Consider the following 7,526-nt stretch of genomic DNA (forward strand, 5'->3'; position numbering starts at 1 on the left):
GGCTGGGCAGGGGGGGCGTCTGAGGACCCGCGTCCCGGGAGCACCACGTGCTGCCGCAGCGAGGGGGCGGCGGGGGGGGGACACGCACCGCCTCGGCTGCCCCCCCTCCTTCCTCCCCTGCAGCTTTTCTTCCTCCCCCGCACCCTGGGCAGCGGGGGCGGTCTGCACGGGGAAGACGGAGAGAAAGGTAGCGGGGATGCCCCGTGCCACCCCTACGAGCCCGGTGAAGTCTGGATCGCCTGTTCCCCAAAAGCAGCATTTGCTTCAAAGAAAGGAGGGAACAGGGAGCCATTGCCCAGCTGTTAGGAGGACCCAGTTGACTGAATAGGTTACCCCTTCACCCTCTCGTGCGGTGGGCGCACTGGTAAATAAATTAAATTTAAAAAATAAAATAAAAAAGGCACTTTCTTCTGACTGAATCTTCTCGCTCGTATGGCATAGAGCTGTTGAAAATCTCCGAGCAAACTGGGCGTGGGAATCACTCTCCCATTCAGGACAACGGGCTGCGAGTGCGGGTGGCAGTGCGCGCTGTGCTCCGCGCAGCGCAGGGCTGGGCGCGGTGCTGGCGGCCAGGGGCGGCCCCGCGCACCCACCGCCGTCCCGCGCGGAGCCTCCGCTCTCGGGGCTGCTGCACTGCGGGGGACAAGCGGGCATCCGCAGCGGGAGCGCGGGGCTCCTCTGCCGGTGCGCGGCTCTGCGCGGGGCGGGGGGCGCTCATGCGGCGCAGCCTGCGCCCAGCACCGGGCTGACGGCGCTGTGTCCCGTGGCAGCCCGAGGTGAGGGATAACCAAAGCCACCGTTGTCACCAGCAGTTGCGTAACGCGGCGGGTGTGACAGGACACCGCGGGAGCGGCCGGCTCGCAGCCGCGGAGAGGCGCGGACGGGCAGGGTGGTGGCGGTGGCAGCAGCGGCACCCCCGCCCTGGCAGGAGCCGCAGTCCCAGCCTGCACGGCTGAGTGCCAGGGAAACCCCGAGCTTCCCATTCACCCACGGTTTTCTTACACCACCGCGGGCAGCGGAGCGAGGAGCGCCGCCGCTCAGCCTCCCGCTGGTGAATGAGACCGCTTGTGTTCGGTGCGGGAAGTGCTGATTTATTTGATCACTTACTGACTTATTAAATGCTCGATATTCCGGCAGCGTGTTTTCCCGCCGCCCCGATAAACAGCAGTCCCGGGGAGATGTGTCGGCACTATACAGCATTCCTTCCCACTGCTTCCCGAGCAGCATCCAAAGCCCGTGCATCACTGGAGATGGAGAGCAGCAGCCCGCACTGCAAGAGGAGGAACCCCTCAGCGCGGCGCCGCAGCTCCTGGGCAGAGGGTGGTGGTGAGCACACAGCCGCCCAAGACAGCCACATCCACCCACCACCAGCCCCCGCCCTCCATCCCCCCGGCCGGTTAGTGCGTGTGTCCGTGTAGGTGCATAACAAGTAGGTTATCAAGCTGTGGAAGAAGATTAAAAATAGGAGGAGCCAGTATCAGGGGGATATCAGATCAAGGGCACGTGGAAACAGGCAGAACTGCCTGGTCCTCAGTAGACCTCCACGGGTGTTTGAATGGACAGGGAGGGGCTGGCTGCCCAGAGACAGCTGTGAAGTTTCACAAGGTCAGGTATTTTTAACCAGAAGGTAGAGTGATGATGAGGATCAGCCCAGGATTTTGCTTCAAAGAAATGGAATCTGGTCCATGCAGGAACTGTTGTTATTTGTCCCATTCCTGGGATGTTCAGTGACATATTTGCAATTTAGATCCACAAAAGAATGGAGATATCACTCCATCCATCCCATAGAGCGTGCTCTGGACCAAGGCTGCTTTTGTGGTGGGAAGGGAATGCTTCTTGAAAAGGGGACTGAAGGCATCACTACCAGAAACCAGGGACTCAGGCATCACTACCAGAAAACCCTGTATGAGAGCTAAGGGTGACTCAAGCACCAGCAAGGGCCATGATACATTGAGAAGCCTTGTGCTGCTGCTCTGTGCGTTGGATTTGTTTCCTGCAGAGTGGGAGATGGGAGTCAGGATGTGGGTCAGGCTCCAACAAGAACCACCTTCCCATTCCCCACCAGGGAGTGGGACAGCATTCTCTTTCTTCCCTCTCACCTTGACAGAGACACCTCATACTATAAAATGCTGCTCTTTAGATTTTGCATGTGTTTACTCACATTCTGGAGAGTTAGAGACTCTAAGATGCCACCCAAAACAAGCAAGCTGTGAAAACTGCAGAGGAGCAGATCTAACAACATCAGGCTCCTTCACACTGATCAACATTCAGAGTCAGTCAGACAATCTTAGAGGCAGTTTGGTATTGTTTGTTACATTCTCTGAGGCTGGGCTGTCTGCCCTCACATTTTCTACACTTTTTCTACATATTCATTTTTAAAGTACAACTGAGTGAAGTTAAATGATGCTTTGCATGAAAGCAGCGTAAGATAAGATCGGGCAGAAGAACAAGCAAATCACTTGCGCCAGACACCCCCTATTATAATAATTTAAATCAGAGTTGACTTCACTGTAGTGAGCAACATTGGCAGAGATCTTATAACATGAAGAAGTATGGAACTTGTCTGATCTGTCATAAAAGAGTCCTGATTTGGTTTTTCTTGAGTTGTTTGGGATGTGCCTGTTGCTCATTCTGTCTCCAGCCAAGTTTCCTGCGGGTCTTGAACTGATGTTGAAGTCTTGGTTTTGGTCCTGTCTCCTGTTGATTGAACCTGGTCTCTCTGGATGAGTGCAAGGCCTGTGTCTTCCTTTTGTACTCTCTAGGGCTAGCAGTTGAGCCTGTTGTCAGCATCTGGCTCTGCCTGCTGCTCTTAGGTCCTGTGAGACTCTGGTCTGGGCACAGCCTGGGCTCAGGTTTTCCTTGGCTCCTGGTTGGCTTTCCTATGGAGAAGCTCTGGCTCTCTGTGTAGCTCTTGCTACACAGCAATGACATTAGATGAGTTGAGGGAGCACCGTCCACCTGAAAAGATAGATGGAAATATAGAAAACATGAGAAGACATCAACAATTCAGCTGGTTGTCTGAATAAGAGAATGGAGACTGCCTGGCAGATGGGGCTGAGATGATCAGTAACAGGGGCAAGTACTGAGAACATGCTGGTGTGGTTGCCTGGCAGAGAATGGAGTGGGAGGGCAAAAGAGAGAACATTTGTCTCCTTACAGAGAAGTTTTCACCATGGTACAGTGTGGTTTTCTTACATCAGAGGAAATAGCTGTGGAGGCTGATAGCAGATAAGATATCTTGGAAGGGGCTGACTAGAATACAAATATGGGAGGAAGGCCTTGGAGGGCTGTACTGGAACAGGGAGGTAAATAAGTTGTGCCTGTGGCAGAGAACCAGCAGCTTCTGACATACTTTATGTTTTGGTGCCCTTCTCTCCTTCAGAAAAGCCCAAGAGCTGCCTGAAATATATAAATGCAGACTCTATTCTCCTCAATCACAATAGGTATTTCTGTAGTGAAAAGCTGAAACTATCTTAGAACTGAGGTGGAAAAAATTGACATCAGCCAACTGGCAGTGTGTTTCTGCGGTGAGCAATAGTGCGGAGAGTAGGAACAGCTGCTCATTTGAATGCTTAGCATTAAATTAAGTGGGTGCAGATTCTGTCTGGTGCTGTTCCTTACTATTTTGAGACCTTCATAATTCGCCTGTAATGCTGAAGAACAGTTATGATGCTGATGGTTCTTGAGCACTCTAGGAAAGAAAGGAAACCCACAGCTCCTCTCCACTGTGGTGCTCAGAGACATTTTCACCTTTACATTTGGCAGCCTCTTGGGCTGCTCTCCCAGCACACTGGCACAGTCACTTAGTTCTCCCCATAACCCTGCCTTGGCAGCTGTTGTTCAGTACACAGATCTTGCTGATACACCTATGGGGCAGTTCCACTTCCCCAACAGTTAAACTGCTGTGGAAGCAGGCTTGTTGCAGCTCATCCTGTGGCAGGAGGTATCTACTCTTCATTACATCATCAGACCATTGGTTGTGATGCTGCACTACAAAAAAAAAAAAAAAAAGCTGGCTGTTGTTCCTTCTGTCTTTTAGAGGAGTGATTCAGAGTGCTGAAATTTTGCCATGTTTTATTTTGTGGTGTGCAGCTTTCCTTCCCTGACAAGTCTTTTATTTCAGTGTTTTTTTCATATTTACAATCTGTGGCATCTCCTACCTACATGTTTTAAGTCATAAACCAGCTCTGTAAATCACATCCTCTCTATGAGTATCGGGTTTGGGCAGATGATGCAAGAGATTGATGGGAAATGTGCCAGCTCTTTAATTCTTCATTCAGCACTGCCTTAGAGCAGAGTTTTTGTATTCAGAGAGTGCTGTTATGACAATTCTTGGGCAACACAGTCTGCTTTTGCTTCTGGCTTTGGGGTTTCTAAGGTGAGATGCTATTCACCACATGGCTGGGACAGGGAATTGCATTTAATGGAACTACATCCTAGGACTCTTCTCTGCATTGATACTTTCTTCTTCTACAATATGAAATGGCCTCAAAAGGAAGAAATAGTAGCTTCTCACTTTAGAATGGCATATTATATAATTGTTAAAGCATTCTCCAGGATGATTAGAAAATTATCTTTGAAAGTTTGAAAGCAGAAAAGATAACTAATCTCAGCTTATCTGTATTTTTGGTTAGAAAAGTGAAATGCTGTAACTGACAGTTTTAAGCATGCTACCTCATAATTTTGATTTTAAAGATTAATTTGGAGCTGATTTTGAAGTTGGGGGGATGACAGTGGGTAAGGTTCAGGGCTATAAATCCTGATCAGAACTGGTACTTTTTGAAACTCAGTCACACACCACAGTTACTGAGATAGGTGAGTTAAAACTCAGTTTAGTCTTAGTGGCTCCAAGACTTCTAAATCAGTGCATCTAGTGGCAGATCACACTAAGAGACCTACCCTGGTACACATAGAGTAAGGTTGCTTCCCTCAGACTGTTCTTCTGGTCTATTTGCTTGCCATGTCCATTTCTTTGTCCTGTGATTCTTCAGGACATTGGTCCCCAGCCACTGCTTTTGAGAGATGATTGACGTAGATTGTTCCACAATGTGAGCAGTCCAGCAACAAGCAAGGCTGCTGGAGAGAGGGCACTCTGTGTGCACTGAGGGAACAGAGCTGTCCTATTATTTGTGGTTGCCTTCTGCTTCCTTCAAGTCTGCATTTACGATGTTAAAAATAAGGATTTCCATGGCACTAGCATTTTAGAGTGTCATGACAACATGTCACTCTCCTGCCCTGCCCTCTGAGCACAGATCCTGAGCTCAGTTCGTGGTAATGCATTTACTTGCATTAACTATAGAGGTTTAAATACTCCTGTGATAAAATAAAAGCTCTGACAAAAGCCAGAATGTACCTGCACATTCAGATTGTTAGCTGGTATTCTTTTCTTGCAAGGCTGTAGCCTGTTTTTATATGCTGTTACAGTGCTTTTTTATTAAGCAAACTCAGAAATCTGCACCCATTCCAGCCCACCCATTTCTCTGGTGTTTTCACTATGCTGACCAAATTCAGCCTGTCTACTTAGCATTTAAATTTGATTCGTATTTTTTTTTCTGCATAGGAATCTATTACAGTCAGGGAAATATCATATTCCTTTAACAAAGCATACAGAATGGTTTAAAATAGAAATCACATTCACTTTCTTGTATATTTTTATATTTACCTTTGAATATTCTACCATTGTGTGTTTATTTTTTTCCTCCTTGGCAGTAACTTTAAAACCTTTCAATATCTTCTTGTATTCTTTTATATGACTCTTTTGTCAGTCTGAGTGAATGTTTTCTTTGGCTTTCCTTTTGTTTAAATATGGGGAATAGAGGGAACATGTCTTGAATTGAAATCACTGAACTGGAAAGAGACTACAAAAAGAATTGACTGTAGTAAAGCTGAAGTATTAAAATCCAGCCAGTGCGGTTCTTACCAAGTATAGAAAAGCAGAAAAATGCTTACAGCCTCAGAGAATGCATGGAGAAGTTACAATGGAAATGGTTGAAATGAATGGGAAAAATTGAAATTGGTAGTCTTGAAATTGGTAGTCTTTGACATGAATCTAGATGAGAATGAGCCAAGGGTGGGGTAGGGTGGGGTGCTGAGTCTGGGAGATTGGAAGAGGTCAAAATGCTTAAAATGGAGAAGCATAGGATTGTTGAGCATAGTCAATATTCTAGTTTTAGGCTGTTATTAATGAACTGAAATCAGTGGAATAAAACTTGGTTGAAACAGTGATGACACAATTCCATGATGTAATGCTAAGGAGCACTTCACAATGGGCCCTTTAAGAAATGTGGAATCATTTGCAATTGGAATTGATGGGAAAACACAAAGACTTAATCTGAATCGAAATCCTCAGATGCTGTACTATTGAATAGGTTTGTTACTATGGAATCTCACAAAAAAAAAAAAAAATCAGCAACAATTTTTTTATTCAGCAAATATGGGCTGAGCCATTTTCTTCAATTAGAGTATCATCAGTGAATCCAGGAAGAAATTTTTAAAAAGTTTGCCTTGTCTGCAGTGTTTCCAGAAATCTTTTCAGGCTTGAGGTCTACAAATAACAACTTCTAGGTTTGGGGGCTTTTAATTTGTTTGTTTCTGTTTGCACACACCCTCTTCTTCCCGTGCTCTCACACACACACACTCACACACTCACACATATAGAGAGCCATCCTCCCCAGTATTCCCAGGGCAGACTTGGATACAGTTTGTAGATGATAATATGACAGTGATTTACCTTCTCCATTTGCCTATGAAAATCACAAAAGTCCCACTAAATCATCCAGATAACATGCCACTGTGAGCAGTTTCTAAACTTGAATCCTAGAAGGAGAGAATATGAAGAAATGTAGGCTAGAAAAGCCAAGCAAGTAATTTTTCTGAGCTGGCAATTGTGTACTGCTCAGCAGCTCTTTAAATTAATTTTCCTTACTTCTTTCAACAGGTTATTTCATACTTTATCTAATTTATTTTTATTTTCTACTCTTTTCATTTCACTAATAAACAAAAATGGATTTTGTGACAATTTCTGCTGTAACCTTTTAATTCCCTCTCAGTGTGCTACACTAGATTTCATTCCTATTATTAGTAACTCCTCAGGTAGTTAAGAGTTGTGTCAATATAAAACCTAGTCACAAAATAACCCCTGAGTTCAACAAAGGTTACTTAATCTTCTCAGGGATCTCAAAGCTTGATGTTTTCCTCAAAGACAAAACGAGTGACACATCAGAGGTTCTTTACAAAGGATCGGACACATTTAGTATTGCTCAGTAATCAAAAAATACTTTTGTGTTTTCAATACAGTGCTCTTCATAGAGACAAGTAACAGCTCTGAGAAATGTTTCCTCTATGTGGAAAATGTACAATACATCCAGGGAATAGAAATGCTGTCTCTATTACTCTTGTACCTGAATATATATTTCAGAGGCAATGAGGCGTGAGAGGGCAATTCTGCCTTCAGAGGAAGAACTTGCTATTTTTTTTTGAAACTGTAACCAGGGTACCTGCTATATTGAGATATTTAATATTATACA

The sequence above is a fragment of the Molothrus aeneus genome, chromosome 4, assembly GCF_037042795.1.
Source record: "Molothrus aeneus isolate 106 chromosome 4, BPBGC_Maene_1.0, whole genome shotgun sequence".
NCBI lineage: Eukaryota > Metazoa > Chordata > Aves > Passeriformes > Icteridae > Molothrus > Molothrus aeneus.